The 22,185-nt window shown below is 47.3% G+C and overlaps 1 protein-coding gene across 2 annotated transcripts in view; it reads left to right on the top strand.

Annotated features, from left to right (window-relative positions):
- Window positions 1-215: 215 nt before the first annotated feature.
- The window catches only part of LOC119379191 (fibroblast growth factor receptor 4), an 80,201-nt gene continuing 58,231 nt past the window's right edge, over window positions 216-22,185 (top strand). Inside the window, exons 1-2 of one of the 2 annotated variants that reach the window (XM_037648407.2) lie at window positions 216-416; window positions 12,339-12,386. The gene's annotated coding sequence lies outside the window, so the exon portion shown is untranslated. The remainder of the gene's footprint in view (window positions 417-12,338; window positions 12,387-22,185) is intronic. The other variant, XM_049411897.1, reaches the window with a different exon arrangement.

Here is a 22,185-nt window from a genome sequence, read left to right as displayed (position 1 = left end):
AGAGAGGGCCCGCGGGAGAGTTGCCTCCCGAGCCAGGCGGACGCCTTGGTGCAGGACGCCCGAGAGGGGCCCGTCCCGCCGCATCTTCCCTCCACCGCAACGCTCTCTCACAGGACCGTTTCGTCCTCCTCTCCCGCATGTCCCACTCCGGCGCGCGCGCGCGCGCGTACGTTGCCTGAGCGAGAAACTCGGCGGTCGCCGCTGGTCGAGCAGCCAGTTACGATCGTGTGCTCCACGCGCTCGGCAGCTGTCCGACGTCCGCCTGCGTTTTGCCTCGGCTTCTCCGCCGCATCCCGGAGCACGGACTCACACGCGCGCTCGCGCGCGCGGTTCCATCGCGCTTCTGTTGTTTGTTTTTTTCCTCTTTCCCTCTACCTGGATTACGGCCTGAGCCTAGTGTCACTTCCTCTGCGCCGGTGAGTTGTATTTTTTTCTTTGGCGAGACTTGCTCTGTAGTGACTGTCACGGAAAAGTTTGAACGCTGACAACGATCGAAGTACGCTCTCGTACTCCTGAGCCTGCTTCGTTCTGGAAACACCCACATCTCTCGCACAGTGCACGTCTTGGACTTCTGAATTGCGTTGACACGTTTGACAGAGCCTCACATCACGGAATGCGCGTTGTCATTTCGCCGTGTTCACTAGCTGTCGTGCAATAGCTGTATATATTGAGTAATTTTAAAGGGCGTAACGCAAAGTTGTTACGTACAAACTGCCATTTATATGTGTGCACCCCATAACATCTAAAATGTGTAACCCTACCTTACACATGGGAAAATACAAGTTTTTACATGAGACCTCGTATGTTTACATGTGGCTATCAGATATGGGGGATAAGACCTTTTTCGCCATCAATAATGTAATCGAGAAAATATATTTCATTCAAGATTTATTTTCTGTGCTTCGTCTCCCTTATTGCTGTAATTTGATTGCTGCGACCTTAATTTCATTTTTGTGTCGTCCTTATTTGATACATTGAGTACGAAAAGAACGCACCTTCTTAAATATCCGACCAAGTGGCTTCAAACGTCTATTATCCACTCCAGAGGCAGCAGATGGTACTCAGCCGCTAATTCAGACCTCCACTATTCACGCAAAACATTGCACGCTGTAGAAAGGCCACATCCAGTTGCCTTGAAAGTTAAAATGGCGATCTTGATGCTAGTAATGACCCCCCCCCTCCCCCAGCCCAAGCCTTGAATTTCAAAGCACGGCTTCACTTGGCAGCATTCACATTCTCTTTACTAAGAACAGCTAACCGATGAAGTAACCAAGTCTTAATGGGCGAAGGGTATGCTTGGCGTTTCGACTCCTAAAGGACGTTAGTGTGACTAGCACCGTACTGAGGGCGTGTAATGATCTATCCACAACGTTTTGTTAAAATTTGCAAGCTTTCGAAATGCGAGGAGATGCAACGAAAATGGCGCGTTACAATTTCTTTCTGACGATGCTTTTATTGATAGACGATGCCTGGCAGTTTGGCGCTGTTCCAATATGTCACGTTCGTTGACCATTTCGCTAGAGGTACGGGAGAAAAGCCTTTCTCACGTCACGTCGTCGTCTCAATACCGTTACGGGTATATTAGACACATCCGAAGCCACGAGCAGAGCGGCAGCAACGGTCACTTTGCACATTTGTCGCTCAAGGAACAAAAAGAAAAAGTCCCCTTCAATCCTTATGAATTATTTTTTTTAGAAGTGATTTTGCCACTGTACCTCATTGTATGCATATGCAGTGTCGTACGACCTTCGATACCAACCATGTCTCAACTTCACTATTTCTTCTTATCTGCTCTATATATTGCGATACTTAAGTCGTATTCAAGTAGCTTTAACCGGCTGCCAAGTTGTACAATGGCAGGCGGGAATGTCTCACAAGTGAACCCACGCAAAGCAAGCCGGACGCGCTAATGCATGGGCAGCCAAGTCAGACAGCTATAATCACATCCTGTTTCTTAGAGATGGTCGCCGGTAAATTATGCGTGTAATGGCAATCATGAATTTTGTTTACGCGATTTCTTCACAGATGGCTGCGTGACAGTGTCAGATTGATAGTTTCCGCACTTGGCTCTTGGTGCACTGACAGAAGTTGCAAAGATTGTTCTAGAAAGGGGAACAAATCTTTGCCACGTGCTGACAGAGCTGCACCTCAGCGTGGTGCGCGAACTAGGCAGAGGGTATAACACATAAATGTCGCCATTGTCCCGCCACTAGTCTCAGCACATAAAAAAGAATTACGAGCGATATAGCAAGATAACCACTGCATGCGTGCCGATACAACTTGTTTCATTGCTCCTACTTCCTCTTCTCAAACAAAAAGCAAATTGACATGTTGCTCGCAGTTATAATCAGGGCTCTAACTCGGAAAGCTTTTCATTCACAAGTGCTGTTTTCTCTTAGGCTTTGGTAATAATACTGTGCCACATTGCGACTGGCTGTCAACTGCTTTTACAAACAGTTTCAACGTAAAAATTTCTTCGGGAATACGAACCCAGATGATAAGTACAGCGTCAGCGAATAGCCTTGTTGTCCCTCTATATATAGTACCACATTGGAAGGTACTTCGAAGAGAAACACATCACGCATGCACTACAAACAATAATCTATAAGAGAAAAGTACGTTGAAAAAGTCAAGGCTTTGCGACGTCATGAAATAAGCGCAACAATTATGACGATATCGCCACGTGCTTTGCTTCTGGAGGTTATGCACATGCAGCAATACAAGCCGATAAATACCGAGAACAAATATTGATCAATAGACCAGTCTTTGCGATACGTGGTTTCGTTTTTAGTGTTCTACTATCAGAACGTAATCCGAATTCGTTCGCAAGATACCTACCCAGATGTTCGGCAGAATTTGCTTCAACCAAAACAACTGCTCATCGCAAGAAGGAAAATAATTATTCAGACATGGTTGTTTCACTGAGGCAGAGTTACATTCTCAGGTGTTCTTTGCTCCTAGCGCGTTTTTTTTTCTTCATGCCACTGTCCTAATGGCTGTACTTGAAGTCATACTGTAATCATGTTTAAAGCGAACGTGGTGTACTGTAACCTTGTTGCTATAGCAACGATGCGAGACCGCCATTGAGCTCATTCGTCGTTTGTTCCGCTAGCAGTAGAGATTATGCGCAGCACAATCGATTATCAAGTTCGTTCATTAAGAGCTCTCGGCACGGAGATTACTTGGAGTAAATGCCGAGGGGTGCCGCCTTAAGTACATATTACATATAATTAAAGGAGACGCTGACGTCCGCCACGCACTATCTCGTATAGATGCTGGTTTTCTTTAGACGACTTGCCCATCGATAACAATCGATATGTTCGCTCTTCTGTGTTTTTCTCAGCATACCAACGCATTACTGGGAACTTCCTGCGCGGTCGGCCCTTTGCCTCATCGACCTGCGAAGTGTTTTTCTTTATTTTTATTAACCATCTTAATGAAGACATTAAGGCCTCAGTCACCCTTCCACCCGATCAAGAAGGATGAGTTCGATCGCCTTTTGCAGGTCGAATGCATTGAAATGCGCATCCTCTTGCAAAAGTCGCAAAGCCATCGTTTTTGCCTCTGGGGCTTTTCAGCAACGGCATACGTGCAAGTTAGTCACCGGCCTTTGTTGACGGCGAGAGTGATGACCAGTCCTTGTGATCACGTATACGCCGACCAGCGCAAACACACATGAGCAGCAACACTCCTTTCTTTGTCTACGGCGCTGATTTTGTTTCCCGTTTATTAAAGCGACCAAGACGGTGGCTTACATGCACTTTTGCGGCACACTCTTAATTACGCGTTAAGCAAGCAGATTTGTCAGCATTTCCAGCATAAAGACGCAGGCGTAGTAGAGAGGAAGAGAGGGAAAAAATGCGGTCATTATTTTTATTACTGTTCTTATTACTTCTTAATAAAAAAAATAACTGCCTATTGTTACTATACGCTTGCTCCTTCGCCCCTTGCAGTCAAAATATGATCTTGTGCTAGGATTGTTCGTGAGATAAAATGCCAGCCAATCCTGAAACTGGAGTTATGATAGAAGGCGGCCCACCGCTTATAATAAAGCAATCACGAACGAAGTACGTGAGTTCGATGCCACGGCGAAATTCACTGACCTTTTCGGTCGCAAATATACGTCCACTGTTATGAATGGCTGGCACATGCTGTTGCAAGTAGTTATTTATTAAATAAGTGCTTCTCTCGTATGCATGCGAATACGCGCCCTAGGTCTGAACTCCCAAAGCTTTTCATCTGTATGTGCTCTTTGCCATTCGACTGGCACCTTCGCTAATATTGTACATAAGTTCAGCGTCAGTACTCGCTGGAGTTTTGTCTTACGAACAATTAGAAAGCAAATCAAAACATTTTCGCATAAACGGACCCTGGGAGTGTACTGATAAAAAGCTCGTACTATAAAAAGAGCTCGTAAGAGAACATTTGAGCCAATCCTGATACTGCACACAGTAACGAGGGACACTGGCAAAAGGCAAACACCCCTTACGCACAAAGATCTTCGTAAATGCGGCCTCAGTTTTTTTTTCGTCTTTTTTTCGTACGCGAGCCATTTTGTCTTATACTGAGACGAGAAGAAGCTTCTTCTGTACATTATTCGTCTGATCCAGCGGCGTAGCCAGGAGGTGGCACACCGGGCCCGTGCCCCCCCCCCCCCCCTCGAATGTTTTTTTTTCTCCCATTGGGTACAGAGCGCAAAATGACACTCGACCACAATTACCTGCCCGGTGCCCACTTCAGATACGCACCCCCGAAAAAAAATTCTGCCTATGCCCCTGGTCTGATCTGTTGCTCTTTCGTCTGTGTCGACATGAGAACATATCATTCAAGGAGCGATCGCTAAGTTTCTTAAACTCGGTTTGAATATAATGTCATGTAACTTCGAGAATTCAGCTCCTTGCTTTCCGGTTAAGACAAGCTAATTCGCGACAGTGAACTGGCTGTGTATGAACTTCGCCAACAAGATGTAAAGTAGTACTACGTTATTTCGCAACAAGCCTGCGACGTCATACAAGCTCATCTCATTTTGAACTTTCATCTGGCCGGGGCGTTTACCTCCGATGCCATATTATTACTCAGAATAGCGCTGGAAGTCTATACAGCCTTCATCCTCTCGATGATGAAGGAACGCTGCGCAAGACGACCTGTGGGAAAACGTCGTTTCCTCAGAGAGCGGCAACCAGGAGGAAATTATCTCCACTGACGCCCGCGCGTGCGTCAAAGATCCTGTTAATGCGTGTCTGCTCTAGTTTCCTCTGCGCCACTGTCTCGCGCATAGTGGGTGCGTGCGTTTGTGAAAACAATGCGTAGATTATGCGCAGGATGTTTGGTTCGCTTGTTTTGAAGAGCCGTTAGGCCCTCTGGGCGCGCTATTTTTTTCTTCAGTCTCCGTCACTGTCGTACGTATAGCGCATCATTTAAAATCCCGTTTGGCTCATCTTAAAACGACGAGGATGGCAAAGTAGTCGTTCAGTCATAGCAGAAGTCTTATCTGGAAAGCGCAACAAAACAAGGGCACAAGAAGAAACGTAGAGGACGAGACAAACGCTAGTCTTGTCCTCTTCGTTTCTTCTTGTGCCCATGTTTTGTTGCGCTATCCAGAGAACATATTAAACGATCCCGCGCTTTTCGTGCTGATCATTCCCTTTAGGCAGCACTGAACTGGATGAGAGAATAATTAAAATCTGAGCTCAGCAGAATGTAACCATTGCTTGCGTGCGATTATTATTTCAAAACACCGTATACCGACTGAATCCGATGATCACGCACGCAAGACGCAGGTCGCAGGGGTCAGGAAGTGAGAACGGACGACATTGCAAAGAAAACTGCACTTCCGGTCCATGTCTACAGTATATTTCATTTTCAGCTTTCGAACAGGGCTTTCTGCCCGCACTGAACTATTGAAAACTAAAACGAAATTTCATCCATCGGCTCTGGTCGCATATATACTGCACTTGGCTCGCTGAATTAGGCGCGTCCAGGGTCGGCTGCCCTTTGAACAATCATCGAGGCCCTCGCGGTTGCCCCCTGGCATGATCGAGCCTCACGATGGGTGGACTACGTGACAGAACTGCTGAGGCGCACAGCTTGTACAATCTATGCATGCGTGGCGCGCGTTTTCCTCGCGGCCGCAACAAAAGGTTTCATGGCGAGTCGAAATTAACCGTCGCGCCTGTACGGCTCTTCCCGCTTTCGAAACAAGTGCGAAAGCGACGCACACTGATAGCGGCACTCGTCTCCTAATCGGGGGATTCACTGATACAGTCAAGCGCTTTTGTAATGTAAACACGGAGGACACTGATACCTCTGACCGTGTTCGAGCATTCGCGCGCGCGCATGCCACCTTGCGATGCGCCCTCTGCGGGAAAAATGAGAACTTGAATTTGATTACTTATTGTATTTAGAGCGCGTGCGGGAAGCTATTATTTTGCCAGTCTTGTAAATACCAGTCGCTGGTGACTTCACTACGCCGGTACTAAAATCTACTTCGAATGGTATAAGTACTAACTCGATCTAGTTGGGTTATGCCACGTTCAAGAAACATGTCTATCTTTATAGCGTTTGTATTTTCTGTGAACACTGCCAACCTATAAGGAGTGTGCGCCCTCACTATTTAGTAACGCACTCCTCGCCACCAAACGAAACCTAACTAGACTCGAAACACAACTATATAAGAGCACATCTGATTCGGAGAAAACTAGAAGTGCACGTTCTCAATAACTGCAGGGGCCGAATTCACAAAACTTCTCTCTCGTAAGTGCGTTTTCCCATTGGTCAGACGGCTTCGCTAATGCTATGTCCCGCATGGTGATTGGCTGAAATATTCTCTTACGAAAATTTTCAGCGCAAGACATTTCTGTGAATACGGGCCCGAGTAATTAAATTTTGCACTAAACCATATCCGGCATCGTAGCGAATTGGTAGCACTTTAGTATTACCCCATTGTGACGTAAACCACCGTAAGCTTATACGTCATTTCACAGATAGCGCGACGATTATCGTGCTCTTTCATTCACGTTGCACGCATTATTAGTCAGTCCGTTCGTTGCTGCACGTGGTCCTAAGAGCCTCTTCACGGAGTCGGTACAGCACGGTTTTTATCGTCCGTCCGTCCACCTTCAAACGACGAGACGGTTTCACGACGTTGCTTTCGGAATCGCAAATGCAAAGCAAACCTCGGCTCGCCCGCAGATATTTCGCTGCAGTCACGAGGATTTCTTGCGCAAGTCAAGATCCGGATTCACGACGTGCGCATGATGAACTACGCATTTACATCACGCTGCGCACATGGACCAAATGAAACCCTTCGATGCGTGCGACGCGTCGCTTTACTTCTTCATGAGCTTTGCCCCTAGTGCGGATGGCGTCGGAGAAGTATCTCAAGAAATGCAAAACTCACGAGATTGACGCCGAAGTAGTACAGCGCCTCTTCTTTCGCATTTTCGGTTACGTTCACTCGCCGCTCAACTTTACTTCTTCTTCTTTTTTCTGTTCTTGAACTTGTTTGCCCGTTGAGTTTGTACGCAAATATGGCAGCAAACCGCGAGGATAGGCTTTTCTTGCGTTATCGTGACTTTTTGACACCGGAGATGTTTAAGCGTGGCAAAACTCCGCGTGTCGTCGGCGGGTGTACGCCACTGAAAGCGGGTATGTGCCAAGAAGTTCCTAGCATAGCATAGGCTTGTATAGTAGTATAGTATAGTATAGTATAGTATAGTATAGTATAGTATAGTATAGCATAGTATAGTATAGTATACAGTGGCGTAGGCAGAAATTATTTGGGGGGGGGGGGGGGGGCACGGGCCCCGCGTGCCCCCCCGGCTACGCTGCTGATAGTATAGTATGTATAGTATAATATAGTATAGTATTGTATAACAAGGGGTGGGAAAGGGAAGTGAGGGTGAGGAGGAGGGGAAGGCCACCAGCTCCGCTGTTTCCTCAGTCTTCGCACTACTAGTACGTAGGTACCCCAATTTTTTTATATTTGTTCAGTCTGAAAGGAATGTTCTCTTTCGTGGCATCGTTCTCAAAGTGACCACGTCATGTGTGAAAGTAACTCCACACACATTTTACATCCATACTTTCATTTTATTTATTTGTTTTTATTTGTGGATACTGCCATCTCAAAGAAGTCACAGCACAGAAAAAGTTGTTTATATAAAAAAGGCGCAAATATATAAAGAGAACTATAGATCATGATAAATTAATATAAGAAATTGGTAAATGTCCAACGCAAAAAAAAAATCTGATGAATGACAGAGTTGATTTAGAAGCAAAAGCAACTTCACTGCTCCCTCAGCGCTCAGTAAAAACAATGTCATACTTCAAAGTTGTCTACCTTACAGCAAGCTACGCAGCATAACAGAAAAGTAACACGGAAGCGTAGTTCAGCCTGTTATTTGTCATTTAGTAGCCGGCTCTATAAAACTCCTTCAAGGAAACTATTTCTAGAAAAGCATACAGTACCTGTTCATCGAAACGCCTGCTTGCATTGTATTGTAGCTTCAATGTGCGCGCGGAAGGAGCAATTTCAAGGTAAGACCATGAAAAAAAAAAAAAAAAAAAAAAGCAACGTCACCAAGAACTTAGCGCTCTTCAATTAAGTACAGTGACGGTCTTCGTGGCCCAGTATACAGCCGCAGTAGAGTTTCTTATCCTTACATCATTTTTTCCCGCAATCAATATCGGCTTTTTCTCTGAGAAGAGCAATCGATGGTTGGGAAATGTGCACCGCGAAGCGTTTACTGCCGCAGCAAACAGGGTGGGTAGGGGAGCTTTAAAGCTAGCCGGGCTGTCACTGGAACCGCGAATAAATTACCTGCGCTCGCGACTGAACCGAATCACGAGGCCAGTTTACCGTTATGACTTGCTGCGCTTCGCACGCTAGGCAAGAGGGGGGAGCATCGGGCGAGGATGCGCGGTTGATTCATCGCACAGACAGTCAGGTCCCAGAACTGGCCGCAAACCAGCGCCAAGTGTTCACGGGAGGCGCAGAGACGCGAAAAATTTGCGCAACGCTTCGCACTGCGGCCACCACGGGCCGCGCACGCGTCGTCGCGCACGTTCGTCGTGTCGCCGCGGTCGGCACCGAGGTCTCCTTCTGCGAAGGCGCCCGCGAGCCAAAAGGTGCATCCGCGAAGGTGCCAGAGGAGTCGTCGACTGTGCCTGCCCGCCATCGTTCGGCGAACTCTAATTTTAGAGGAACGGCAGGCCTCGCGAAAAACAGCCGCTCAGCGAAAGTGCAGCTCCCAGATGCGCACTTGTCTCAGGGCGGAGCTGTTGGTGCACGCGCGTCTGCCCTCGCGGAGGCCCTCTGTCGACGCCCAGCGCCGGCGGTGAGCCTCCCGCTCCAGGTTCGACCAGGTCGCGCCGCGAGAACGGCGATCTCTCATGCGCTGCGCGAGGCATGGTTTCTGTGGAAAATTGGAGCTGGCCTCTTTATCCAATTGCGTGAAGAATTAATGAAGATTACAGTTTATCACACTTTCTTTTATACGTTAATTGCGTATATTTAACAAATCACTTCTGCATGAATTTTACAGAGTAGTGAAAAGCAAAATTAATTACAGAAGTGATGAAGCTTAGTTTCAAACCACCCAGAACCTGCCTTCACCGCGTTTAAGCGTGTATTAGTAAACATGCCACGATTAAAATCATGATAACAAGAAATAAAATGAACATAAATATGCGAAACTCAAGATAGTTTTAACGCGTTCTCATCATCTTTTTATGCAAACGGGCTTGCAAACTATTTAAATATTCGAGCAAAATGTAAGTGCTCACCGGACTAAGATGAAACCAATCAAACACGCATTATTTCTTTATGCCGTGGTCAAACAGTCTAAATACGAGCGATTTTTAATTGCAAGGCATAAAAACGCGGAAATAGGAACTGGACCGGGAAAGTCTAACTATTCTGTCATTTTCCATGCCTTGCTGGCTTCATAAGTATAGTTGCAGCGGTGCTCCATTCGTTATTCTCGTGATCGGACTGCTGAGAACGTGGATGAGGGAAAGGAATGGTAAGCTAAACAATTGCTTAGATTATATACCGGACCTCTCTTAATCCATCGCGCTGTGACGAGCAATGGTTCATTTATTAGTCATTCATAAAAGGTCTCGAAAAGAGAGAGAGCCTCCACCTTATGCTGTTCATAATTCGTATTGTCAAACATTCCACGTACCATGTACACAGGCCCGTAGCCAGGAATTTTTTTCGGGGGAAGGGGAGGGGGGGCACTTGCTGAAAACCTTGACTATTTGAGAAAAACACATATTTTCATTATTTATTCTTGATAAAACACCATGTATCATAAAAATTTCGGGGGAGGGGGGGCCTCGCCCCCCCCCCCCCCCCGGCTACGGGCCTGCATGTGCAGTACACTTTGCAGCTTCTTTTTTTACGATCGCCCTATGGTGTAAGGGCTGAAGATGAACTTCCCCTTCCCCCGGTGTAGGGTAGCATACCGGTACTTCTGAAATGGTCAACCTCCCTGCCTTTCTCACCTCTCCTCGCTTTACCTTGTCAGAGTTACGCGTGGCGCTGCGCTTTGATCCTGTGGTCACAAGGAGTGACCCAAAAATTGGCGCCCGGCAACAGGGCGAGCACGCGATGTCGACACGGAAAGGTCCAGGTTCGCTGCTCTGACGGTGATCGAACGGCTGCCTCCCTGCGAGGAGAAAAAAAAAAAAAAAAAAAAGGAGCAATGCGTCGGTGCGAGCGCTCCTTTCGCGAAAGCCTCCGGCCGGTAACCAATATACATCCCAACGCCGCCACCCACGCTTACAATATACCGTGAAGCTCCTACGCGCTGATTCTCGTCGCCTCATTGCCATTCGTGTGGCCTGCTCGGTATTCTGTGAATGCTTTGTCTTCGGGCGAAATCCCTCTCGAAAGCTTTCGGAGAAGAGATGGACCGGCATTGCGGATAATAAAGGTGTCGTGCAGGCAAATCACTCCCGCATCCCTTGGAAATTACCACCGCGTGGCATATTCTATTGTCAGTTTCACCGGCTTCGCAATGAAAAGGGGACTTTAGGGATACGACTATGACAAACACGAAGAACACTGCGACAGAGGACACGGAAACGGTCTAGCTCCCACGAGGTTTTCATTAACTCAGAGAATGCGAAATGTCGAAGCTACAGTGCGGATCTCTCTCAAACACAGCTTCTTCGATACTTGAACCATAGTGTTGAGCATTTGCATGGGAAGCTACTACTTACTCTCTTGGCAAAGGTCATTCGATGACTGTTACCAAGGGCCGGCCTCATGAAGTCATGCAGTGAGGGCTTTTGACATTTCTTCCCGGCACAGCCCGAATTAAAAAAAAAAAAAGCTTCTTGCGCTAGACATGTTCGTAATAGAAAATCTCAGTCAGTCCTGTTGCTGGACATATTAGCGAGGCCGGCTGGCCAATGGCAGAGAACGCTTACGAACTAAAGGTTTTGTGACTTTAGCCCACACTTTTTGATAAACGATTTGTGCCATAGCTATATATGTGTATAAATCAGGGGCGTAGCCAGAAATTTTTTTCGGGGGGGGGTTCAACCATATTTTGTGAATGTTCGTGCGTGCGTTTGTATGTGTGCGTGTATATATACGCAAGCAAAACTGAAAATTTTCGGGGGGGGGGGGGGGTTTGAACCCCCCCCCCCCCCCCCCCCCCTTGGCTACGCCCCTGGTATAAATATATGAAGATTCTCGAAGAAGCAACATAAGAGGACGTTCTTTCTTTCTTTCTTTCTTTCTTTCTTTCTTTCTTTCTTTCTTTCTTTCTTTCTTTCTTTCTTTAGAAGCGGTGAACGAAGCAGGCCAAAAGAACGCTTTGCCTTGATCCATCGGTACTCGAGCTCAAAGTGGCGTTTGACATATATTAAAAATCTCGGTTAATTAAACATTTCGAAGGAACAAATAACGCTCAGTGTCCACCACTGAGGTTAAAAATGATATGTGCATATAGTTGACGGTACAGGTGTTCCTCCATAGCAGCATAAACTAAAACGAGCGATATATATCAGCAATAATGACGAGCAGAGATGGATTATGGGAAATACCGATGCGCCGATCAATCATGCGTGAGATAGCAAGGCACGCGACCTCGCGCGACGGTGATAAGGCAAGGCGAGTCGAATCAACGTCAACGCCCTGCATCCGCAGCGACTACACGAACATCGGAGCCTGCGCACGCGATTGGAAAGGGCATACTGCATGGAGCGTGCTAGCACCGTCGCCTGCCGATAGCGTTGCCTTTGACATGGCCATCACTCGTCCGTTTGGTCATTTAACCCAAGCATCAGTACGTGTTGTTTTAGTTACTTATTTTTCTCTCGCGCAGGAGGCCAAGTCCCTATGACTACAATACGTCACTCTCGACTGACATAAGGTGAGTACAGCCACGCTTTATGGCGGAATTTTTTTTTTTGTTTATGTCTGTCCAGGACATCGAAGATTCTTGAGCACGGCGTGTCGATGGAGCCAAAGTTTCGACGAGCGCTGTTGTCTTCTTCACGTTGCAGCCTTGAAGAAGACAACAGCGCTCGTCGAAACGTTGCTCCATCGACATGCCGGGCTCAAGAATCATTCATACATTCAAGCTTCCATCTCTCCTGAACTTCTGCCTAACTTGGATCTCCACCCGCCACGATGGTCTAGTGATTATGGCGCTCGACTGCTGACCCACAGGTCGCGAGTTCGAATCCCGGCCGCGGCGGCCTCAATTTCGATGGAGGCGAAAATGCTTGAGGCCCGTGTACTTAGATTTAGGTGCACGTTAAAGAACCCCAGGTGGTCCAGATTTCCGAAGTCCTCCACTACGGCGTCTCTCATATCGTGGTTTTGGAACGTTAAAGCCCAGCAGTTATTATTAACGCGATAGCGTTAAAGAGCCCGTTTCGAAGAAATTCCGGCGTCGGCGTTGGCGTCGGCTTGATTAGTTGGGAGCGAAAAATCAGCGTTGTCCGTGAGAGAAAATTCGAGATAGATACAAATAAATAAATCATAAAAAAACTTCCGTTCAAGTAGCAATCGAATCCAGGCCTTCTGTGCGGTAAGCAAGTGTTCTACTACAGAGCTACGCCATTGCTTGGAACTGCTTCCGAAAAAAAAAAAAAAAAAACTTTATACGGATGACATGTAGTGGGAGGAGTCTCCTTAACGCGTGTTACGTTGCGTGGCAGAAGCGCCAAGACATGTGAATTGCACAACGAGTGAGAGGTTTAAAGGCCACCCATTACAAATGGCTCCAGACATATTTAATCATCATTATCAGCAAAAGCGTCAACAAAGTGAGCAGCTGCGTAGGTTCGCGTGTTGCCTACGGACGCGTAGTGGGCACTTCGCTGATTCGCAAAAGGAAGAATTAAGGCGTAGTGGGCACTTCGCAACTGTTCTTGCAGTTTGAAATGGCTATTGTTGCGGGTGTAGACGTTCCTTTCCGTTGCGGCACGGTTGAGGTGTCCAGCGAGAAGCGAAGCGAGGCGACCGATTGAGAAGGCTATGCGAAAGGGGGACGATTACGCTGTCGCGTTCTACTCTTGAGACGAAGCTCAAGCGTCCTCTAACTTTTTATTTGGATGTCCAGGACATCGACAGTTAACTAACGTTACTCGGCAGTGTTATTGCTCAAGAAAACCCGCGTTAAAGAGCTCGGTTACTGATGCACAAGTGGACTGCGAACTACTATAGCGACTCTCCATTTTTTTTTTTTTTTTTTTTTTGCAACAAAGACATCAGCCAGCGTGGTTGGGGCTCCCACGTACATTTAAGGCTCGCTCCTGGTACATTCGCCTCGAACAAACAAAGACTGAAAAGAGGGAAGGGACGAGAAGACGGCGACGATGCGCATGTTTGCGTAAGGCCGCCGTTGCTGCTCGAGTCGTTCTCAGCCTCCACCGCGCGGGCCGTTGAGAGACACGGAGCACGCGCGATCGCTGAACCGCCGTCGTGCGTCTCAATCGATGTCTCGCGCCACAATGGCTCGTCGGCGGGCCGTCATTCCGTCAGCGAAAACTTTAATTACTCCGTCGTGGCCGGTGATTGACGCGGGGTCACGCACACAAGCGCACGAACGAGCGTCAGATTGGGCGTTGCCTTTGTTTCTAGGCTCCAGCCTGTTCCGTGCTGAGGCAGTGAGAGCGGAACCCCTGTCTCGCTGTGGGTGATCAATTTGTAACGCTGCTGCCCGAGCAAGATGGAAAGTTCATACTTTGGAAGGAGGGGTGCCGGACGTCGTCTTCAGTAATCGTGCAGTAACGTGCCACAACAAGGAGCGCAAAACTAACAACTGTTTATTTCGGGATGTTTTGTCATACGTATACATACGGACGAAACAAGGCGCCCACACGTGCTCGACATCCCCATAATGACCAGACGTGTTGATTGCTATGTTGCCCGAATGTGCCGATTCGATTCAATGCTGACCAGAGGTATTATCAGAGATATTATTAATAGCCTTTCGCACATTTCCTTTCGCGTTACGATGGTGTTGCTTGACATGCGTGTGTGTAAGTGTGTTTTTCTGCATGTGTGCTTATTGTACATGTACTGCAGTTTGTATGTTATGCTGTATGCTCGATCTACACTCAAGGGCTAAGGGGTAGCCGGCGCCTTATTTGTGCGCCAAAATCTCCTTTCACATTATGTCAATAAAAAAAAAGGGGGGGGGGATTTAAGGGCTCGTTTTTTTGGGTTTTTCTTCTTTTTTTTTTTGTTAAACAAAACCTTAATGAAAACAGACAGTGAAGCCAAGGATGGTATAGGGGACTTTATTTGTAGTCTATTAACTGTATTGTAGTAATTATGACATAAATGTGGACATTTATATGACAATTACTACAATACCGTTAAAAGACCGCAAATAACGTCCCCTATACCATCCTTGGCATCATTGTCTGTTTTCATTAAGGATACATACACGTGGGTAGCACAGCAGATACAAAAAGCAAGATTTAAAAAAAAAAAAAACGCACACAAACTGAACATGCGCATGTTAAAACTTAAGTTTTCGCATAGATTTCTTTTGAAGATTAATTGACGGTGCACTGACACATTCATCGGAACGTGCCTGAGCCATCATGTATGCTTCCGTGATGATCCTTTGCAATTTGCCATGCACTTTTTGATAAAATAGTAATTTCCTCGAATTGCTGTGTACATTTGCATTGCGACACACGTGAAGCAAGATTACCAGGGTGCGTAATCTGCTGACAATTATTTGTGTGTGTCCAGTCCGTCCAAGTGCGTTACAGCGCGATTACCCAATACCTTGGATGACCAACTGGCCCCGATTACTGCTCTTCGTGCGGTACATCGTGTGAAATGAAGAAATAGCTTTTATTATTTTTTAACGAAAAATGACATAATCAGTTTTACTTCGAATCGCTCTGTCAGATTAAAATTTCTCAAATCTTTCTGGCTCTGAAAAACTTTACAATATTACGGACGCCCGAGGCACGCTCGCGCCACCACCTTTGGTTGTGTCGTGCTCTCGGAGTATCAACGCGCATGCGTTTGAGAAGACCAGTGCACTTGGCTGCAATAGCTACGGAGCCAACTGGACGGCACCGTCATGCTGCACTCAGTGGGCTCTGCTGTTGCGAGGGCAGCGTTGTGGATTCCGCTGTTCGTATGAGCGATATGCGCACATACGTTAGCATTCCTGCTGAGCAGTCGTGTACAAACAACACCGTGGTGCATGCATTGGTCTCAATCAACTACAAGGTAATGCTGTCTCATACTTTCTATAGGGGCTGATGAACGCCGCTGATTTTCTTTCGTTCTCCTCTCTTGCACCATCGAGATTACGACGCTTGCAACGCCGCTGGCGGTGCTCTTCGCTATGACAGCTTTCTGACACGCTTTCAATGCAATGCCAAATTCATACCTTGCTATCGCTTTCAGTGCTTCGCCTTCGGGCGATACTGTTTGTTTCTTTTAAACTCTGCCACGTTTTAAGCACACACCAAACGTCAACCTTATGACTCACGATGCTGAATGGTAGGAATCTCGAGAATTTGTCTGCAAGGAAGTTGTAGAGCTCAGACTTTAACCGAGTACCATTGCACACAACTCAATTCAGACTCGAGGAACCAGTAGACGTTGAAAGGTATAATAAATAATCAGGGAGAGAAGGAAAGCTTTTTATCGACGAACGGATAGTTGCGCCGGCGTATATATGGGCGCCTACATGCCATTCTGTAGAGGGGAAGGGGATTAAGGACAGAAAAGCCCTTGGAGGAGGAGGGCAGGAAAGGAGAAGGGGAAAAAAAGCAAGAAAATATATGACCGTGGCATGCGCGAGTGAGAAAGTAATGGTTGTGACATAAGTCACTTTACAGTCTATCAATTAAGTTAGAGTAAATACCCAAATTGAATGACACGTTTTGAGACAATATGACAGCAACATTCCGTCACACCGAACACATAAGCTATGAATTCAGTTCGAGGAACGACATGAACCGCCTCCTTCACAATGCTTTGTCTCAAAGGTCTGGCAGATTCTTAGCCTTCCTAATCGTAATACAGCTGTCAGGCCCGTGTACTTAGATTTAGGTGCACGTTAAAGAACCCCAGGTGGTCGAAATTTGCGGAGCCCTCCACTACGGCGTCTCTCATAATCATATCGTGGTTTTGGGACGTTAAACCCCAGATATTATTATTATTACGTAATACAGCTGTCAGGTACTCAGCTCATTGGCATTGTTTCTCTACACACAGTTGTGTTGAGTTCACAAGCGCAGGTCCATTGGAACGCACGGAAAATTAAAGCATCGATCGCTCAGGTCAGGTGCAGGCTCGCTTTGCGCCGAGTGCGATCCGAAAGAGAACGTTTTTCCTCGTGCTCTCCTCACCGGCAACTTAAGTGCGTCTTAAGCGGCTCCCCGCCAACGTTGAAACGGCTCGGCGCCGGCGGGTCGAGGCGCGGTCTCACGGTCTGCTATGACAGATTTGAAAAAGCCACTCTCGAACGGCCGTAAAACAAGAAGAAAAACAAAAGTAAAACAAAAGACCAATGTTGCCCCGCGCGCGGGTCTTTCACGGTAGGCACCAAATCGCACTCAGCGTCCAAGCGTTCCGAGGACCAGCCCTGGGAGTCGGGCAGTCTGCCAAGAAACAGGCTTCCCCCTCGCGCGACGACGAGTCACGAGCGCGCCTCGCGTTTCCAGCGCCACTTCGTTTTCTCCAGCGAGTCCAGTCTGACGCGAGAGGAAGCAACGGTCTCAACCTGGAGATAGAGGTGCGCCACTGGAAGCCGCGACGCGCGCACGTGCAAGACCGGCCTGGGCCCCCTTATGGCTTCGACGCAGCTTTGTACAAACAGCTGATAAACTTGCCCCATCGCTGTTACCGTCTGCACGATCGACCGGTGGAATTATACGAGGCGCGCTGCGTGGCGCGGCCAATCACGCCTATTTCGTCACTTGGCGTCACGTCGCGTCGCGGTTGCGTGAGTTGGCGCGTCACCGCGGCAACGCGCGCAGAGGTGCGCCAAAGGTTTCACCGACGCGCCCGAGAGGGAAAATGGGGGGGAATCACGCGTGCGAGGGGCAAAATTAGATGGGCGGCCGTGAAGAGCCGCAGCTCGAGCGATCGAAATCCCATGTCAGTGGGGGCTCCATTGTGAGACGAAACGCACACCGCGGCACGCCAAGGGCAACGGGTTATTGGCGTGAGCAACGCCTTCGCGATCTCAGGTGTAGCCGCGCAGACACCTTTTCGTGCAGCGGGCGGTGCTCGATGCTCTCGCTCCTGTCTGCAGGGATCGTTTCTCCTTCGTCTCGAAATGGCACGCCGCCGCCGTTTAGCGACGGTGAGGCGCCGCGCGGAATACTCCGCCTAATCGCGTCACCTGTCAGACAGCAGAGCGCAACCGCCTCGAACCCTTGATTCTCCGCAACCCTTTCTCGCCTCCACCCCTGTTCTTCGTAGCAATTTCGTTCTTTTTATTTAATGCTCGCTCCCAACCCTGCTTTCGCCTAACTCTTGATTGCTGCGGAACATCTACATTACAAGATTATATCGTCTGGCGGTTTAATGATCCCACAATTGTTTTCCTTATACCGTCAAAATAGCATTTTTGTTTTTCTTATCGAGATACAGAATAGTGTTGGAAGAGGCTTCCTCCAGGCCGCATAAACCAAAATTTGTTGTAAGAGGAAAATTTATTGAGGAAACGCAGAGAGGTAATATCCTCTAGCCTACTACACTCTGCTCAGAGTGCACAGCAGAAAAGAGGGGCATAAAAGATTAGAAAAGAGAGGGCATCACTTAGTCTAAGCCTGTGCAGGACGCTCGCTTGGCTCAGTTGGATGTCACGCGGAATCCGATATTCTTTGTGAAATGAGCCTATTGTCGCGTAGACGTATAGAACTGAATTGAAAACAACGTTATTTGGTCCTGCAAAACGCGACGAGGTCGCGCATCCGGCCAGTCCCTACGTGGGACTGCGCCGGGTGCGTAGATGTAGATGCAAATTTTTACTGTTGGCTCATACCCACTTTGGGGGATTGGCCATAGGGTAATTCGTAGCCGTGTCGTTACGCTTCTTCGTCGGCTGTGTTGAGTAGCAGTGTTCTACTTTCGTTTCCCCACAAAACGCCTTTTCTCTATTTGGGGCAGTCTCAGACGGCGCATCACCCCGATGCGCCTCAGGTGATGCGGCGCAAACTGTTCTGTGGAAGCCTAACGGTTAGTTTTCTGCATGCGTTTACTTTGGTTTGAATAGTAATTATTTAGGAAGACCACTGACATCAAGTTCAGGTTTTGTTTGCTCTCTGGCGGGGTGTCGGGGCGCTTCCCGACGACAAAGGAGACAGTCGCACCGGAGACACCAAGATAGCAGGTCATAGTGAATGCTGCTCAGATATCTGACATAGCTATGCATTGTGCAAGTGCCTGAATGAGCAAATACCGGTAACTAAAGGTCAAATCAATCAAATTTTCTCTATGCATCTCCTGCGTGCTCACCTCATCGCCCCGGCGTCTAGCAAGTAGCGACATTTTTACGCGTACACTATAAAAACGCTTTTGGCGATATTCATGTTGCCATCATCTCGCTGTCGCCGGTCAGGATAGCCTCGGAGGGGAAAGTGTTGCAGCCTGGCTTTAATAATAATAATAATAATAATAATAATAATAATAATAATAATAATAATAATAATAATAATAATAATAATAATAATAATAATAATAATAATAATAATAATAATAATTTCCAGGGTTAGCCGCGCCAAAACCACGATATGATTACGAGGCACGCCGTAGCGGGGTGCTCCGAATTAATTTTGACCACCTGGAGCGCTTTAACGTGCATCTAAATCTAATTACACGGGAAATCTAGCCATGAGAATGAGATGGTGACGAGTATGCCATCAAGTGGGGCCATTTTTGCTTTTGCATGATCAAGATTAGTAAGGGTTACTGCTTGCGCTTCTCGCTGTTATCATCTCCTTTAAATCGATATACGCATGAGACGCAGCGAAGTTGGGAAGTCTTTCCTTTCCCGAGGAGTTTTGCTTTTCTTTGCATATATATCACACTGCGTAAAGCCACGGATATAACACGGAAAATGAATACACTAGCATTAATGGTAACTGGCGGAAACGGCTCGACAATTTCCGTCGCTCTGGTTGGTCAGTGCCATTCCCACGAAGTATACGTCATGGGAAGGAAACGGGCCTTGGTCTGCGAGCGTCATCCCGCACGTGTGCGGGCGCGCGGCCGTTTGGCTTGACTGTTTATTATTTCGGGCGTCCCCAGACGACTGTGGCTTTCGAGCGTCACGTAAGCAGCGCCCAATGGTATAAACAAACTCCGCATGTCGCGGCTTCGGTCGCACCGTCTGTGGAGTTGCTAAGAGGCACGGGGGAGCAGATTTCATAATCTCGTTTTATTTTGAAGATTTTGAAAGAGGCAGCCGCATTGTGTATGAAACGAAAGTTCAGTTGCGTTCAACTTGCTGTCTTTTAGCGCCCATGATGCTGTGTCTGGCAAGAAGAAAAAAACATGAAATGTCTAATGCTTGAATACTTCAATCCTGCCAAAAGTAATGAGCTGATCAGTGGAAACTTTCTCAGAGGCTCGGATAGATTAATATTTTTACAGCGAGCGTGTAGGCAGCACGCAGTACTCTGGGCCCGTATGTAGCATGCTGGGTCGCCGAAGAAAGACAGTAGATGTGCGCAGTCCTCCAAGACCACGGTGCTGGGCATCTGATGCTAAGCAACTGTACCATAAAACGCATGCGAGGCGTATTTAGTATTTCAGTGGTGGCTTTGGGGGCACAGTTTTTGCGCGTACAATCCGCGCTACACTTTAAGTTCACATCAAATGCGTACAGTGAGCTACTTCCGCTGGTCGGCGAGCCGGAAGATCGCCGATAAGTGAGCCTGCGAGCATCGCGCAGAGTAAAATATGGACGCGCCAAAGCAGGCGACATTCGAAAGAATACGTGGGCAAACAGTTTCGCGCAGTTGCTCTTTATTGTTCTTCCAGTGAAGCTGGAGAGCCTAATTCTCTATATTAAGGGCTTAATAGTACGCCAATCAATAGTAAAGCCAGAAACAAAGTTATTGAAATCTAAAGTTGTTCTGACTGCCGACTCACCTATAGGATGAGGAGTTCTGAACAAGTCGTTAAGCGCACATTTACCGGGAACTGCGCCGAAACAGCTCTAACTAGTCGTCTCGTTGTTTAATTGATTAATTTTGTTTCTGCGCTTTTGGGTAAGCTTAGTGATATACGGTGAACGTTATGTCTAGTAATGGCACACACAAATCACACCTCCCTCTCACAACGGGCACAGACAAGCGCTCGCGAAGCACCGCTGGCGTATATACAATTACTCGCTCGGCAAAGTCTCAACTCGCTCGTTCATTACAGGCTCAGAAGTCTTGATTCTCGAGCACGTGAGTCGTACATCGACCAAGAGCCCGAAAAAGAATAAAAATATCCTCGCGCTTAGATTTCCGTTACGCTTTAAACAACACAGGCATTGCGTAATCAAGTTAGTGCTGAGGTTCACAGTGCGCAGCTTCTCGTAGCGTGCTGTTGTTTCCGGGCTGTAAGACAACTAACACAGTCCAGAACACGTCATTATTTCTACGCCTATGGCTGCAACCGAAAGTATAACATCAGAGGCCTGATTTCCAGCCATGGTCGTGTTGGCGTTTTCTATAGAAACGATACACGAAAATTCCCACGTGAAGTGGCTCAGGCACTCGCGGAAAAATTTATATAATAATATCTGGGGTTTTACGTCTCAAAATCACGATATGATTACGAGAGACGCCGTAGTGGAGGGCTCCGGTAATTTTGACTGCCTGGTGTTCTCTATCGTGCACTAACACCGCACAACACACGAGCCTCTACCTTTTCGCCTCCACCGAAATGCGACCGCCGCGGCCGGGAGCGAACCCGCGACCTTCGGGTCAGCAGCCGAGCACCGTATAGCCACTGATCCACCGCGGCGGACTCGCGGAAAAATTTAATATATAGACCAATAATAAAGTGCAACTGAAGGTAGCAGAGAATGTAGACGGGATTTGTCAATTATTTTCCGGGCCCTCCAATACACGCTGCCAGAATTTCGGCCTGTACGGCTCATTAATTTATTGATCCTTTCATTAAGCTTTTCTGTCAACAGCCAAAAGTCTGGACACATAATATCGAAGGGAGGGCAAAAGGCTATATTAGATTGATTAGGGCTAATACAGCCTGATAGCCCAAATACAGGATGCATTAGCCCTATCAGGCTAATACAGCTTGTGTTAGCCTGATAGCAATACAGCCTCCAAGCACAGTTCGACAGACGAAAAACATTACTAAGTTAGAGCGACACTGCATAACTATTAGTTTTGATGAGAAGAAAAAAATAGAAGCAGATCACCGTGTAACAGATGCAGAACAGACATGAACGAGCGTGTAAATATAAAGGCAGATAAACAAAACGCAATGACAGCCACTTTCTCCACTCTGCGTCTCTCAGAAATATGTGTACTTCACTTACGTTGCAAAAGAAGGCGACAATCGCCTAATATTCGCCGTCAATGCAACTGATAGATATATGAAACGTGTCGTGACTTCGATACAACGCATGTAAAATGAAAAACAGGAACACCTACTTTTGTCAAAGCACAAAGAAACAACACATAACGTTTCTATAAAACTCGGGTATCATCCGTTAC

Source organism: Rhipicephalus sanguineus, chromosome 1 (genome assembly GCF_013339695.2).
Source record: "Rhipicephalus sanguineus isolate Rsan-2018 chromosome 1, BIME_Rsan_1.4, whole genome shotgun sequence".
Taxonomy (NCBI): domain Eukaryota; kingdom Metazoa; phylum Arthropoda; class Arachnida; order Ixodida; family Ixodidae; genus Rhipicephalus; species Rhipicephalus sanguineus.
The sequence above is the reverse complement of the archived record's forward strand: the minus strand, read 5'-3'. Positions and strand labels throughout refer to the sequence as shown.